At 33.0% G+C, this 17,774-nt stretch overlaps 1 long non-coding RNA gene across 2 annotated transcripts in view; it reads right to left on the bottom strand.

Annotated features, from left to right (window-relative positions):
* The window catches only part of LOC129217661 (uncharacterized), a 28,911-nt gene extending 11,194 nt beyond the window's left edge, over positions 1 to 17,717 (bottom strand). The window contains exons 1-2 of one of the 2 annotated variants that reach the window (XR_008580243.1): positions 17,652 to 17,717; positions 15,549 to 15,672 (exon numbers count right to left, since the gene is read on the bottom strand). This is a non-coding gene — a long non-coding RNA (uncharacterized LOC129217661). Of the gene's footprint in view, positions 1 to 12,765; positions 13,361 to 15,548; positions 15,673 to 17,651 lie in introns of those variants that run through there. The other variant, XR_008580244.1, reaches the window with a different exon arrangement.
* Positions 17,718 to 17,774: the final 57 nt, after the last annotated feature.

Genomic DNA, 17,774 nt, shown 5'->3' with positions numbered 1-17,774 from the left:
CGGGTAGTAAATTTAAACGTAGCTCCAAAACGAAGATCCAAAAGGATGCCATGACTTATTTAACGAGACTAAAGAAGGCTTAAAATTGCGTTCAGGGATAGAAGTGACATTTGCCAACAAAAATATAGGAAAATATAGGAATTTTCTTAAAAAAATATAGGAATTCGATGGAAAATATAGGAATTTTCTGCAAACAATATAGGAATTTTTCGAAATAATATAGGAATATTTTGAAAAAAAAAAGGATATACAGGAATTTCAATAACAAAGCTCGCCAGTATGACTTTTTTTTTTCAAAATGCAATACTACTATTCGATTAAAAACATGTAATTACACTACCTGACATAAGTGCAATACATACGCATAAATAAGTCTAAAAATACACACAAAATCAATTTTACAAACAGTAAAAGAGCGTAAAACTGTAATTTGTACTAAACATATTAAGGCATACTTCTTTAAAAATAAAAAAAAATAGACAAACTTTTTGTAGATGAACACAAATCTTTCTTAAAATAGTTGTGTCACTAATCTAATTTTTAATGAAAGATTTTGCATGATCCGATACTGCGATGGGCAAGCTGTACAGTAGAATGAAATTTGTGAAGTTCTGTTCTAATTTATGTTATCACTTGACAATGCAGTAAAAGCCAAACTTAAAGTTTTATAAGTTGTTGAAACATGTGCTATGCTGAAATCAAAGTCACATGTCACAGTAATATCAGGGGTCAATCCAGGTTTCATTTTTTAAGTCCCCGTTATGCGAAAAAGCAAAATATTTTTTGTGAATTTTCTTTATTTTTGTGAAAAAGAAATTATTGTGAATTTCCTTTTCTTTTCTAGAAAAAAGTGTTCAGGTAAAAATTTAAATGTATGCAAATTAAAAATTTAAATGTATACTGTGTTTTTTTTTTTCAGAAAAATCCCTGATACATAGCTGCCAACCTCAAGATAAAAAAAATAGGAGCAATGAAGGGAAAAAATAGGAGCAACGAGGGTTAAAATAGGAGCAAGAAATCGTGGCCTTTGCTAAGCCTTCCTTCTGTACCACAAGCTTCTATATGTTTTAAACACCATTATTATGCTTTTCTGAATTTTCATGTTTGATTTTCAGCAAAGCTACAACCAAGATTAAAATGAAATTTTACCAAAAAAAAAAGCATCGTTACGTAGCTACATATTGAAAAGTAAAAAAAACATGACTGTTTGATTTAATAAAACTGCACCCTCTTTTTAAATATTTAATGCATATACGTGTATTAAACATGCATTGCATAAGAACATATTGAAGAATAAAATACACAATTTACTTCTCGTGCATGGAAGTAGAGCTCTTATGTAACTTCATAATAAAGATCAAGTCTCAGGAATTTTCCAAGTGACCACTAGACCCCAAAATTTTAGTGGCCAACACTATCGCTAAATTTTGAAATACAAATGGGGGGGGGGGGGAGTTTTTACAACTTTCAAAATAAATTAATGAATAGGACTTTGCACATTCTAAAAGAGTATTATTCAATACTTTTTTTACATATGGAAAATTTAAGTTAGAATAGGTTTCTGATTCTTTCTGCAAAAAGAATAAATAAATGAGAAGTCAACAGGAAACGGCAGTTCAAATGAAATAGCTTCTACAAAGCCTCCAAGACAATGAAGATCAAATACAGATAAAATTTCCCTTTAAAAAAACATATTTTTCTTTCTTTTTTTTGCATTGTATGTTATTTTTAATAGTTTGTATTGAGATAAATATACAATTCTATTTTCGGAAACTTAGGCAATTAATAGTCTCGTCAACTTACATTTTGCGGATGACCAAACATGGCGACTACGAAAAAAAATTGGGTAATAGATTTTTGAATTAGTTGCAAAAAGTGACTATAAATAATTAATAATCCTTAAAAACTATAATTTAGACGAAATAATCAGTATTTAGTAGATTAGCATCTAAACCAATGAGGATAACATAATATTCTGAAAAATTTTTTTTTGCATATTTCAAGAAAATAATTAAGAATTTTCTGGAAAAAAAAAAAGGCCTATTTTGAATTATTTTCAATAGTTTGCATTGCAAAATGCATCTTATTCCGTTTTTGGAAACTAGGTCACTAAAAGAGATTTAAGTGCTTAAATCTCACAAAATGACCAAATATGGCGACTAAGTCAAAAATTAGGATAGAAATGTTTGAATTTGTTCCATACAAATAACTTAAAATCCTCATGAAACTACAATTTTATTGAGAATATTTAGCACAATAACTTCCAAAGCAGTGAGGATAAGATGAAATTTTAAATAGTATGATTTTTTTCATTTCTGAGGAAAATTATTTAAAATATTAAAAAAAAAAATGTAGCACATTTTACTTTACTTTAATGATTTTTCAGTTAAGAAAAACACCCAAATCTGCTCTGTCTTTGAAAACTTAGGCACTTAGCATCGTCGACTTCTATCTTGTGAATGACCAAACATGGCGGCGATGTTTTACACGCGTGCAGCTGAAATGCTCGATCAAAAACTGATGTTCTCCAATCGTCGCTCTCCTCAGTGTTTATCCTGATACTAATGCTTCCAAAGCATCAAATTGTCTTCTCTTTTGTTGAGTTTGTACATAATTCCTGCCTTCAAGGATAAGGAAATTTCATCTGAAAACGAAAAGTGAAGAAAAGTCGAAAAATCGGAGTTTTTTGGAATAAATCGGATTTTCGGAGTACGCAATAAAAATCGGAGAAACTCCGGGAAAAACGGAGCACTTGGCAGCTCTGCTGATATGATACTTTTTGACCATTTTTCCCCCCTGAAAATCCTGACTTTTCAGTACCAAATTCGATCATAGTTGAAATCCACGATTTCCCATGACTTTGAAGGACACCCAGTAAAATATATATTTGATTTAGAAATATTTGGTCATTAAAGCAAAATAATCCAGACCTAAAAAATTGGTGGCCACCACTGTCCCGAAGTTTTAAAGTACAAAAAGTGAGGGGGGGGGGGTTAGTTTTTACTACTTTCATAAAAAAAATTAATAAATAGAACCTTGCACTTGTTTACAAAAACATGCATTTTGGAAAATTTAAGTTAAAATAGGTTTTTAAATTACTTCAAAATAAATAAATGAGAAGTCGTTAGGAAACTGCATTTTAGTAATCAAAACCGTTTCTTTAAGTTCATACCAAAGCCTCCAAATCAATGAGGATGGAATGCAACTGTGCAGATAAAATTTCACTTTTCTAGAAACTAATGCAGGGCTCCCAACACATTTTAGTTTTAGAAAAGGGTAAAAGAGGACCAATTTCAATCAAAAAGAGGACTAAAGAGGACCAGTTAGGATTAAAAAGAGGATCTTGAGAGGACCATTCATTTAAACACAAGGAAGCATCAAAAGGCAAATTAGCTGCCTAACTTCCAATTGTCAAAACATCAAAATGTTCACAAGATGCAAAAGGATTGAAATTTCAAACGCGAGATGCAATTTTCCGCGAAGTCCGAATAAGCTTAATGTTATTGTTTCCAAAATATTTCCTTGATTAACTATTGAAATTAAACGAAAAATAAGCCAATCTATAGAAACATACGTCAAAATAACTTCAAATTGCCAAAAACATCAAAATGTTCACAAGATGCAAAAGGATTGAAATTTCAAACGCGAGATGCAATTTTCTGTGAAGTCCGAATAAGCTCAATGTTATTGTTATGGTTTCCAAAATATTTCCTTCGTTAATTATTAAAATCAAACGAAAAATAAGCTAAACTAAAGTAGCATATACTAAAATAACTTCTAATTGTGGAAAACATCAACATATTTACAAGATGCAAAAGGATTGAAATTTCAAAAGCGAGAAGCATTTTTCCGCGTCCGAGCCGAGTAAGTTCAATGTTGCCATGGTTTCCAAAATAATTCCTTCATTAATTATTGAAATTAAACGAAAAATAAGTTAAGCTAAGGTAAGCACATGTCAAAATCACTTTGGATTATAAAAAGAATCAAAATATTAACAAGATGCAAAAGGATTGAAACCTCAAACACGAAAGCAATTTTTCGCGATAAATCATATCGAATATATGTGGGACGCCGAGCTACTGGTAATAACTATGAAAATGCTTGTATTCACTTATAGAAGCACTCATTGATGACATAATTTTTAGCTACTAAACATTTAATAACTAAACTACACATAACTAATATTTACAAAAATGATTACAATGCAGAAGTGCAGCCGTCTTGCTGCTCGTCTTTACATCACGTCTTACGTGTTTCGTCTCCTCAAAGTTATTCACTAATCAAAAAGTTTTACCGCCCTTGGCGCTGTTCGTTTTGTCGCCGGACTCTACGTCGTCATCTCTTGGCGAGTTTTACATACAAGAAAGCTAAAATGTATGAAGGGCTGTGCAAGTGTACCAGGGTGTACCAGAGTCGGCACCACAAGTTCGGCCGTCCTGCACTCGACTGGACCTCCAGGCGAACCTGAAAATATAGTAAGCAAAAAAACAAAAACAAAACAACAATTAAACTAAAATTAAATTGGTTGCAAAAGTTTTTCATCTTCAAATTTTCAGTCTTTGATTTTGCTCGTCTTAAAATTTTTCGTCTTCACAAAAATGTTCGTCTGCAAATGAAAACTGTCCGTCTTTAAAAATTGTTCGTCTTTAAAAATATTTCTTCGTCTTCGTCTTTGAAAAAAAATTCGTCTTCGTCTTTAAAAAAATATCGTCTTCGTCTTTAAAAAAATATCGTCTTCGTCTTTAAAAAAATATCGTCTTCGTCTTTAAAAAAATATCGTCTTCGTCTTTAAAAAAATATCGTCTTCGTCTTTAAAAAAATATCGTCTTCGTCTTTAAAAAAATATCGTCTTCGTCTTTAAAAAAATATCGTCTTCGTCTTTAAAAAAATATCGTCTTCGTCTTTAAAAAAATATCGTCTTCGTCTTTAAAAAAATATCGTCTTCGTCTTTAAAAAAATATCGTCTTCGTCTTTAAAAAAATATCGTCTTCGTCTTTAAAAAAATATCGTCTTCGTCTTTAAAAAAATATCGTCTTCGTCTTTAAAAATATCGTCTTCGTCTTTAAAAAATATCGTCTTCGTCTTTAAAAAATTCACCTTCGTCTTTAAAAAAAAATCTTCGTCGTCGTGCGTTTCGTCTTTTATCATTTGCTTCGTCTTTCTTTCGTCATTTGTGTTTTCTTTCATCTTTTTCGTCTTCTTTTGGTATTCGTTTTTCGTCTTTAAATTGAAAGTATGGACAGTTGGTTACAAAAAGTCGGTGTTCTTTTCTTCTATTTTTTACACTTCTTTGCTTCTTTTAATCTTTTTTTTTTTAATTAACATTCCGAAGAGTTGTTCCATGGTTTAAGGAATTCTGCGCATGTTGATGTGCAGTTTGGTCCTTCGTGAGTTCCTTCTTTGATGACATCAAACGTATTTCCTCCTTTCACCTTCGTTATTCTGTACGGGCCTAGGTACTTCGGTTTAAGTTTTAGGTGAGGTCCAAATTGCGTTCTTTTGATGGCGACCAAATCGTTAACTTCGTAAGGCTTCGGTTTTTTCCTTCGTAAATTGTATGTCTTCTTGTTTTCTTCCTGAATTTTAAAAATTTGTTCCTTTGCATGTTTTCTCATATCTTCTCTTTGGGCTTCAAAACTGGCTTGAAATTCAACTTCAATCATTTCTTTCAGGTTTTCAAGTCCTGCAACCTTCATCTTCGTTCCAAAAAGTAATTCAAATGGAGTTTTATCTATGCTTCTTTGATATGTTGAGTTAATGGCTTGTTGCAGTTTATTCGTGTGCTTGTACCATTGAGCAGGGTTTTCCAAGGACAATTTAGAAAGAATTGCAATAATTGTTTGATTAATTCGTTCGACTTGGCCATTTGCTCTTGGTAATCCTGTCGTTATAAAATGATGATTAATGCCTTCTTTTGCGCAGTAATCAGCAAATTCACTGGAAGTAAATGCTGGTCCTTTATCGGATATTATTTGTGAAGGGTTTCCAAATACAGTCTTTTGAAGCTCTAATTTGGCTATGGTTTCAGCAGACGTTGTTGTTTTTGTTGGGTAGATCCATACAAACTTAGTAAAGGCGTCAACTACAACAAAAATGTGTTTGTAATTTTTGTTAGTACTTTCTAAGGGTCCAATGTGGTCAACATGATACGTTTTCAGTGGGACGTCTTCTTTATGCAATGGATGCAAAAGACCTTCTTTTTTTCCCTTTTTATGGTTCAGAAGTATACAATGGACACAATTTCCTATTATTTTTTCTATTTTCTGTCTTAGTTTTGGGATAAAATAATATTCTTCTATTTCCTTTTCAGTATACTTGATACCTGAGTGACTTTTCTCGTGCGCATTTCTTATTATCTCTGTTTGCATATTCTCTGGCACAACCACTAATTCTTTACCTTCAACAAATTTATATAATATTCCATTTCTATCACAATAATCTTCATAATCTGAAATTTTAAGTAATTCCTTAATAGTTTTAATTTTAGTATCTTTATCTTGAGCTGATTTCAGCTGTGGCAACAAATTATCGACTGAAATGCAAAACACGTCGATAGGGGAGCGGCTGAGAGCGTCAACATGTGGCATCTTGCTTCCGGGACGATGTTCAATGTCATAATTAAATTCCTGTAGTAACAAAGCCCAACGAGCTACACGGGTACATAAGTCTCGTTTTGACAACGTTTTCTCAAACGCGGCGCAATCGGTTACAATTTTGAAATGGATACCCAAAAGGTAAACACGGAACTTCTTTATCCCTTCGATGACGGCTAGGGCCTCAAGTTCATAACTAGAATATTTCTTTTCGGCATCAGTCGTTTTTCTACTCATGAAATAGGTTGGATGAAAATTCTTTTCATTCGGTGGTTTTTGCATTAAAATTGCAGAATACCCTTCTAGGCTAGCGTCCGTATGAAGTTCAGTCTCAAATTTAGGGTTGTAGATTCCCAAAACAGGTGTGTCAGCTAACAACATTTTTAATTGGTTGAACGCATGTTTTTCTTCGACTCCAAAATGAAATTTTCGATCCTTTTTCAAGAGATCACTTAACGGCCTAGCTATTATGGAATATTTCGGGATAAACTTCCTAAAATATCCTGTTAAACCTAAAAAGCTTTGAACCTTTTTCAAATTAGTCGGCTCTGGAAAATTAAGAACTGCTTTAGTTTTTAAAGTAGATGGGAAAATATTTCCACCCTCGATTACATGTCCTAAAAAATCAATACGTTTTTTCAAGAAATGGGACTTCTTAAAATTTACTTCAAGTCCGTATTCGCTTGCAGTTTTTAAGACCAGTTCAAGGCGTTCAATACCTTCTTCGGGAGAGGAAGACAAAATGATTATATCATCCATATAAGGCAAAACAATACCCTTATTAATTAATTCTCGAAAAATAGTGTTGATATATCTTGTAAAGACCGCCGGAGAGTTACATAATCCGAAAGGGACTTGGCGAAATTGGTATTGTCCTTCATGCGTTACAAATGACGTATATCTTCTGCTCTCTTCACTTACATTTACATGAAAAAAAGCGTTTTTGAGGTCAATAGTACTAAAAATATTGGAGCCCTGCAGTCTATCCAAAATATCTTCAATTAGTGGAAGAGGAAATCGATCTTTTACTATAACCTTATTTAGTTTTCTATAATCAATGCATACGCGCGGTGTCCCATCTTTCTTTTTTACAATAACCACTGGACTGCAATACTCAGAGGAACTGGGTTCCACTACACCTTCTTTTAACCATTCGGCAACCTGAGCTTCGACGATCATTTTTTCTGAGAATGCCAACCGACGGGGATGATGAGATATAGGTACGTCATTTTTTACCAAAATTTTTAACTCAACATTAGTGGTTTTAATTTTTTGAGGCACATAGTTGGAAATCAATGTATTTACTTTAGATCTTAAATCATGAGGAATATCAGGAGAAATATTCATTTCAACTTCTTCAACACATACATTAATTGGCAAGACAGATAAAACATCATAATGTTCTGCATCTTTGGGTTTAGCTTGAATCGTAACACCATTATCATCAATTATTGTTATTCCTTGCATCAAAACATTTAGTCCGATAATTACATCGCAAGCCATTATTTCGTTATTCACCACAACTACATCTGCTTTACATTTAAAATTGTCAATTTGAATATCACTCTCAAAAACTCCAACTGGTTTTACTTGACATTTACCGAATCCTGACAAAACAGTATTTAAAGGAAGTAATTGAAATCGCTCACCAAGAGAATTCATTTTTTTGAAAATCGATTCCCGGATTAATGTGGCTTGTGACCCTGAATCGACAATAGCATTTTTTACCATTGAGTTACCAATTTTTACTTCTTTATTTAAATTTTTCTTCTTTGGAACATTTAAATGAGCAACGTCTGGTTTCTTATTAGGGCAATTAGAAGCTTTGTGTCCAAAATTTTCGCAGTGAAAACATTTAAGTCCCTTATCCTTGTGTACACAATTTTTTGAAATGTGGTTTTTCAAACCGCAATTGTAACAAATTTTTTCTCTGTAATTTTCCTTGTTGGTGTTATATTGCGTCTTCTCATTATTTTGTTCATAGTGTATCTTATTTTTATTGTTTAAATCTCTTTTGAAATTGGAAGTATACCCACTCTTTTTTAAGCGATCATCATTTGACATTTTTTGCTTGGTTCTGTCGAAAGGTTTCTCATTTCTAGCCAAATCATTTTTCATTACTTCGTATACTTTGAGTTTTTCTTTAAAATCATTCATATCGCGCGCTCCATAAAGAATTGTTTTATTTTCCGGTTTATCTTGAATTCCCTTTATTACATAACTGATAAGAGATATGTCATCAATACGTCCAGAAAGAGCCAATTGTTTCATCTTTAAAAAATATTCTTGCGTAGTCTCAGAATGTCGCATTTTACGCTCGCTCATTAAACTATGAAGCGAAGCCGAATTAACTTGTGTGGAATATTCGCTGATTAGCGCTTTCTTTAATTTTTCATAAGAATTAATATTTTGTTCGGTGTTGATAAATAATGCGGCATTTCCTCCAAAACAGCGTTTAGCAAAAATAAATTTTTGAACTTCAGTAAGGTTAAATAACTTAGAAACACTTTCAAAAGTTTCTACCCAAGAAGAAATGTTCTCATGCGGTTCTGCATTAAATTTCGGCAGGGAGTGTTCAATATCAGAATAATGTAAAAGATAGCTCGTAGCCAAAACATTGCCTGAATCAGAATAATTAATTACAGGCGGCGGTGCTACTTTGTTTTCAATTCCAACACATAAATCGTCACTAATAACTTCCTCGTTCTGACCGGACTGCTGATGATCCGAGAATGAGTCATCTTCTGACTGGGAAGGTTCCGAGATCTTTGACAGGGCAGTAATATCTGTCAGAAAGGAGAGAATGTTTTTTGCCAACTCAGATTTATTTCCTTCCAAGGGAATGTTCAAAAAATTTGCAATAGTTATTATTTCGTTAAGAGAAAAGTTTTTCTCAATGTCTTTTAATTTATTTTTGAATTCATCTGATTCTGGGTTGTATTCAAATCCCGTAAAATTTCTTAAGCGCTTTCTATTGGAACTATTCCCGTTATCAGAAAATATAAAACGGTGGAGAAGCACTATTTTTTCTCGCTTAAAGTTTCTGAGCGCAAAGTCAATGTTTTTAATCTCTTTCAACTGCATATTTGAAGAAAATAAATTCACTCACCCCTTTTCCGGATGCTTGAAATCAGATTATCCAACAGAGAATTTCAGATATTTCACAAGGCACAGTCACATTTCACTCAGTTCTTTCTCTCTCTTTTTTTTTCGGAAACAGTATCAATTAGTTTTCCGGTTAATCACACTTGCAAACATTATACTCCAAAAGAATTTTGGTGTAGGCGTTCCTCATATCGATCCTTAATCCCACTTCTGAATTTTTTGTGGGACGCCGAGCTACTGGTAATAACTATGAAAATGCTTGTATTCACTTATAGAAGCACTCATTGATGACATAATTTTTAGCTACTAAACATTTAATAACTAAACTACACATAACTAATATTTACAAAAATGATTACAATGCAGAAGTGCAGCCGTCTTGCTGCTCGTCTTTACATCACGTCTTACGTGTTTCGTCTCCTCAAAGTTATTCACTAATCAAAAAGTTTTACCGCCCTTGGCGCTGTTCGTTTTGTCGCCGGACTCTACGTCGTCATCTCTTGGCGAGTTTTACATACAAGAAAGCTAAAATGTATGAAGGGCTGTGCAAGTGTACCAGGGTGTACCAGAGTCGGCACCACATATATATGTTCAGAAAATTGCACTAATGAAATATTTTTAAAAGAATTACAAGCACAATCTAAACAATAAATAAATTCAAGCAATAAAGAAACTTTTTATACTTTTTCAAGGTTTTCAAACACTAGAAAATGTGTGTGTGTGACCTTTTTTTCTTCCCCCCCCCCCAAGAACTTTTCAAGGTTTTTCATGGGCGTACGAACTTCGTTTAACACGCGCTGCGGCGGCGTGCTTGGGAGAACAGTAACTTTTAACGAAATGAAAAACTTTTAAAATCTGATATTTAAGTAAAAACAATATAAAAGCGAACTAATCAGACCATAATGTTTAAAGTCTAAAGCGGACTTTACCATAAAACACGGACTTTGGCGGGAAAAGCGAACCATTTGGGAGCCCTGCACAGTAGGAAAGATAAAATGGCGGCTGCACGTGGATCGCGGAAAAGGCGGTAGCCAAAAGTCGAGGGGAAAAGTAAAAAAAAAGGAATCGGAAACTGAAAATATAGGAATTATAGGAACTTTTTCAGAAATATAGGAATATATAGGAATATAGGAACGCTGCGATGCCTGTGCGTTTTTAGGACTTTAATTTCGGAAAATTTTGCTGTTTGAACCACCGATCTTAAGGATCCAGTTAAATCTCTGATTCACTCCTTCCACCTTAACTTAATCAAACATAGCCTGAAAATGTTGGCTTTAAAATCTAAAATGTGTTTTCAGACGGCAACCCTTCTTAATGTCATCAAAAATTGCTTAATGTTATTTTTCGTATTCCTTTTTTGAAATTTTTGCGATGGCGGGCCCCAAAATCCATTCCTAAACACTACTACCAAAGATAGTCTCAATTAGCATCTTTAGAGAGGCCTTTAATCTCACTCCCTTAGTTTGAAATTGACTTCAGTTCCAAAAAAAAAACAGTTCGTGGGGGAATACTGAACCCCCGCTTGGTCTTTGCCCCATCGTTATCAAACAATGCCTAAAATACGATTTTGGGACTTCAATTTCTAAAAACTCTGAAGGAGAATTGCATGACTTATGTAAATTTTTACTGCACTAGGACATATATACCCATCAATCGTCGAAGTGAGGTGGACAAAAGTCTATAGTTGTGTTTTTCAGATATAATAATCGAATAATATCCGAAAGATCCGCTGAAACTTCCTAGTTTTGTTAACGTCACCAAAAATAGCATAAAATTGCGCTTTTAGAAATATCCGCTTGGGAGATCCAAAACCCTTCCTTCCCAAAAATAGCCTAAAATGGATTTTAGTTCTGAAAAATATTTCAGTTCGGAATATTTTCATGTTTTCCATATCGTTTTCAAATATAGCCAAAAATGGGTTTTTGAAACAATAGTGCCAAGAAAGTACGGAGGAAAGCCGCCAGATCCTCTACCGTCACCAAGGATAGCCTACATTTGCGTTTTAAACTTCAATTTCGAAAACTTTCAAAACTGCTTGTTTAAAACTTCAGTTTCGGAAAATTTTCAGGAAGAGCGCCGATCTTTCCTATGCTACGGTCACAACAAATAGCTTCAAATTGATTTCAATTTTGAAAGAATTTTAGGGAAGAACTCCAACATTCCTTTCCCCTGAAGTCTCGAAAAAGTTCCTTAAATTGCGATATTTGACGTCAATTTCGAAAATTTTCTCATGCACCTTGAATATACCCGACTCTTTTCTCCTTGCAACCAAACACCACCAAAGATTCTTAAAACTATTTTTCGTACGCCAATTTCAATAATTTTCTGGGAGCATCCCTTCTCCGTCCTTTCTCTGCTGTCACCGAAGACAGACTATAAAATGCGTTTTTAAGACTAGTAAATTTTGGTATCTATTACTTTCTTCAAAGATATAAATTGTACCTAAGTAGTTTCTTATTATAAAACTTTTCTTCCTTTTTATAAGTTCGCCATTCTTGATTTTTTGTTGTTTTCTTTTTTAAATTAGAACCTGATACAGAAATTTGAAGAAATATTTATATGGACGTCAAAGATTAGTCAAATTATGCAAATTACTCTTGAGGGGCGGCCGACAACCTAGGATCGGCCCTGTTCACACGTCTGTAATTATAACTTCAAAACAACATTTTGTAAAAATTAGATTTTTAATGTTATTAAAGTTTTAAAAATATTTAGCTAAGATTTTAAAACTTTGAATCTTAGAAAATAGAAGGTAGGCGGCACTAGAAAAAGAATACATAAGCCAGAAAACATCCTAATTACAAGAACGTGACAGTAGAGAGAGGGGGGGGGGGGGGGGGGTATACTGTATGTCACATAACATTATTTTCAAGATTGCTTGAGGATGATAGAAGAATGATTAAAGAGTTTTGGTGAAATATGTAAAGTAAAATAACTTATACATTTCACCAAAGCAGAGATGCTCAATCCAGTTTTGCAAGGAATAAAAAGTGAGGAGCAAAACGCAGGGCAGTAGGCAACCTGCATATATAATTGCTTTTTGAAAATGATGTTTTTTAAATCTTACCCTGGACCAACACCAGCAACATATCCAAAAGTTGCAGGCATGTCACAAAAATATGTTGTCCTCTATGTCCTATCAAAGTACTAAATTCTCAGATGCTGTATATTCCCTCCTTGAGAATTTCTGAACTTTTAACACAACATTGAAAATTAAAAACAAAATTTGCATTGTGATAAATGTTCAGGTCTGGTAAGCTTGATGACGTCATAATTTTGGGTTGTGATGCGTTTCTGAGTGGCAACCATGGAACAAGATAAGTAGAAACTAAGGTTCTAAAAGCATCTCTTTTTGCATGCCGCATAGTCAAGGTAGGTGCACATTTTAGGGATGTGTTGTTCTTGAATGAATGAGTCAAAAACAATGAATCCTTACAATTAACGGATCCGTTCCTTCACTTAAAAAATGAACGACCGTTCTTTCAAATGGTGAGCAGTTTGGCACATATCGGCAGTTTGGCTCTAGCACATATGTTCTGCTCTTAGGGGAATTTTAATAATTTTAAATTTAATACTCAAAAATAAATTTTCAATTCAAACATTATTTTAGAGTATGCTTCTTTTTGTTACTAGTTTATGTTAATTTAGTTTAAGACTTTAAAAATGAGTACTGTTTGCAGTGTAGTTGAAAATTTTCAACTTAAATTTATGAATGAATCATCGTTTACGGAACCGATGTGATGTATTCCACCCTTGGCGACTTTTCCCTTGTTGGTGCCAAAAACGTGTCGCCAAGAGATCGATGTATGCAAGATATGTCGTACATCTTTCCAGGCGATGCTTTTTTGGCACCAACAGGAATGTAGAGCTAATAACTTATGATCAACAAATACTTTAAGATAATCATTAAAACAATAAACATTGCAAATATATGTAACAAAGATATCAAAAACTATCTAAGAACACAATACTTAAAAATAAGTGCACTTACTTTTTTTTTGGATTCTTCTCTCTTTTACCCCCCCACCAGGCCATGCACGTATGTCCCGCTCTCTAATAATTATCCTTTTTTATTATTATGGTAAAATTATTAAACTGTGTTAGTTTTGACAAAAATAAAATACTTATTTTTGCTTAATTTTATATTCTGCCTAATTAACCTCACGCACTATTTCCAAAAATTTCATGAACATGTCCTCGTTTTTATACTCGCAATTCTTTCTAAACAAATATGCCAAATAACATTGAAAATCCCCCCCCCCCTATTATAATGCTGGTAGACTACTTTTTACGTGCCTCCATGTGGATTCAATAGTGTTTGTGTGGCAGCCAGTAACAGGACCAACAAAATGCAATTTATGATTAACTGTTAAATGATTGCATCCCTCTTCCCCTAATGTATCGTAAGACCTCCAACAATCTGAGTAAACTGTTGTCCCTGGCAATATCCACTGTTTTATGGCTTGAAATAAAGTTTCCCTCCCCCTATCACCAACAGCAACCAAAAAAATTATACTCTAACCCCGTTCAACCCCTCCAAAAACCCATTGTCCCTCAACTCCGTGACCCCGATTACATTTCCGTTTTCCAAATTTTGATTCATCAACTTCAATAATTTTCCCAACCCCCCCCCCCCCATTTTTTCGGATTTTAATTCTACATAATTTAATTTTTTTTCGTTTATATAATTTCTCCAATCTGCTAAAGTATGTGATGAAAAAAATATTGCTTTTCAATATCTGCAGTCTCTGTTCCTATTATTATTTCATATGTCAACAAAAATATCTCTTCTAATTTTAATTGACTTAAACTGAACCATGAACCGTACCTAATTGTTTCTTTGTCACAATCTTTCTCCCTAATAACCTTTTTGCAAACAAACACAAACCCATCTGAACATCTTTTTGTTGCTTTAATTTTCATTACATCGAGAACATAACATTTCATTTTAAATCAACCCAATTTCCCTCAAATTCTAAAAAACCATTCTTATTTTCAATTAATTTGTAAATAAAAACCTGTTTAGTACTCCGGTAAGTCAAAAGGTTGGACGACCTGACGAAGATTCATTCATAAATTTCAATTGAAAATTTTCAACAATACTGCAAACAGAACTCATTTCAAATTACAAAACTCGCCTAAATTAACAGAAAATAGTAACAATAAGAAGAATTCTCTAAAATAAAGTTCAAATTGAAACTTTATTTTGGAGTATTCAACTTAAAATTACTTCAAATTAAAATCCCCAAGAGCGGAACATATGTGCACCTACCTCCATGGACATGTGCAAAAAGAATTAGTTCACATCTCTACTTCCCAGGTGTATTCTGCAGAGTTACTAGGGACTACCAGAAAATGTTTTATCGCAAACATTGAGGATTTTTGAAATGAGCTAAAAATTCAATCCTCGGCAAAGGGGGGAGGGGATATATCACATCTGTACCTAATTTACTTTCTCGTCTGGTCGTCGAACCTTCTGACGCACTGGACTAACTGATTTTTTATATTCCAACTAAATGGAAAATAAGGATGGTTTTAAAAAAAATTTTGAGAGAAATAGGGTCGATTAAAAATGAAATTATTTGTTCCCGATGCAATTCCGCAAATGAAAATTAAAAACAAAAAAAACTATTTGGATGGGTATGTGTTTATCTGTAAAAAGGTTATAGGAAGAAAAGTTTGCGGTAAAGAAACTACCATCTGGTAGCAATAATTTTTTGGGGAACTGGAACGGGATATGTGGAAAATTATTTTGGTTGCTGTTTGGGCTAGGGCAAAGGAAACTTTCTTTTTGGTTATAAAATTAAATAGCTAGAACTAAGCTAATAATGAAATACGACGTATTTTGACCTATAGATTTCAGGGAAAAGTTGCCAAGAGGGGGGGGGGGGATATAAAACATTAGTTCCAATTTTGTTGCCGCCACTGTAGAAGACCAATGACAAAATTCTTGCAATGCAAATAGACGTAAAACCTAAAAAAGAAAAAAATATTTTAAAAGGAAGTACAGAGTTTAATCAATAAGTCAAATACTTTAAAAAAATGAATAGAAAATGCTTTATACTAATAATAAAACCTATATATTTACACGATTACTTTCTAAAACTGAATTTCATCCAGGTAATTTATGAGGGGAGAGGCTTAAGCTATGAGAGTAACAAGATGAGCACAAAGTTCAGTTTATTTAGCAGACTGAGTAAAACTGCGCCATTTTACAGTATTTAAATGTTGCGGACTCTACATTTCCCAAAGTTTAAACATCAATATTTATTACATAAAGACATAGAAATACATTCTATTTTTACTAGTCGAGAAGCCCTACCAATACACAAATTGGAAATAAAATAAAGAGCTAATTAAACACTAAATTAAGTAGTTATAGCAAAAATTGCAGAGTCGATGCATAAAAGTTCGTTAAAAAGTTGTTGAAATTGACCTCTATTCCCTCTGAATCTATTTATCCCATATCATTAATGCTTTGTTTTTTTAAATACTGATACACTTCAGATAGTAAGAATATAAAATAACATACAAGTTAAAAACACGATATAACTTCAGAGATTTATTTTGCAAAAGTATACAAAATAAGAATCTTGGGAATGTTTTCTTTGTACAATCATTTTAATGTACAACAATCATTTTAATTGCGAAGCAATTAATTTCTTTAAATGGTGAAAACAATATATTGTTTACACCATGATGTTTTTAGCACATGCTCCAATTTTACATTTTAATGAATTTTTCTGTGTTATTTAATGTCATTTTTTGAAATGTGGTAGATTAAGTTCCTTTTTTATGACAAATTATTTATCAGTTCTTAGGGGTTTTTATTTTTTCATTTTCTGTAGCTCTTTTGTATCAATTGGCATGTTTCGTTCCCAAGAGTCCAATAAATAATGAGAAAATAATATATGGTATCATGAAGCTCTGACAGAGCTTCATTTTTTACCAAACCAGCGCAAATTTTGAAAATCTGCTGTCCTTACACAGTCGAATCCTTCAAGTACCAAGTTTCAACTGATAAACAAAAATAGATTGAAATTGCAGCTCTCCAGAAAATGCTGCCCAGGATACAGGCCTGGCTTGCTTCTCCTAGATCCGGCGGTTATCAAACAAGTACTTTCCGTGACCATCAAAATTGTTCAAACCAAGACATTACACAATATAAGATAGAAGGGCATTCCACGGTATTTTTGACATTTATGTCGAGTCCGTAACGTGACCTTTTTCGCCATAACTTTTTAATTTACCGTTTGATTTGCAAATTATTTTAATTTGAGCTGGTGTGTTGGTAGGAAAAGATCAAAATAAAATAATATGCTAATCAAACAGTAAATTAAAAAGTTATGGCAAAAAAGGTCACGTTACGGACTCTACATAAATGTCAAAAATACCTTCGAATGCCCCAGAAGCAAAGGAAAGTAGAACGTGACATACACATAAGATATGAGTTCATTAACTGGTCATAAAAGATCCGAAACTCTATTCCAATAACATCTTGAAAATTAACATCATTGACATTTTTATCAATAACTTAATTCCTAACCTAACAAAGTATGGATGAATTTATTGGCTTCGTTTAATGAAAATGAACAAACAATATACATTTTATTCTCCTTTTCTAAATTTAGAAAACGCTATAGGTGCAGTTTGCTCTTTGAAACTTCAAGGAAATAAAATAATGTACCTAAAACACACCAAAGTTGAATTTATATGCCGTAATAACGCGACAAAAGCTGTCAAAGCATTAATTGTAGTATAAAAACGGGAGGAGGGGGGGGGAGACAAAACTGAGAACTGAAAAAAATTTCTGTGTAATCATGCTCGTCTGTTGTTCAAATGTTCAATGATGAATTATACGTCAAAAAACCAGAATCAACGAACAAAAAAAAATTGATTTTTAAGAGATTATATACTAACATATGAAAATTAAACGACGTACTCAATACTAACCTATTTTAAAGAATAAAAATTTTCAGCAAAATAACGTGTTTAAATAGCAAAATCAGCTGTTCCGCCAAAAAAGGAAAAGTTGAGTGGTCGCCACTAATAAGGATTTTCTTTTTTTTTTTTAAG

The sequence above is a fragment of the Uloborus diversus genome, chromosome 2, assembly GCF_026930045.1.
Source record: "Uloborus diversus isolate 005 chromosome 2, Udiv.v.3.1, whole genome shotgun sequence".
NCBI lineage: Eukaryota > Metazoa > Arthropoda > Arachnida > Araneae > Uloboridae > Uloborus > Uloborus diversus.
The sequence above is the reverse complement of the archived record's forward strand: the minus strand, read 5'-3'. Positions and strand labels throughout refer to the sequence as shown.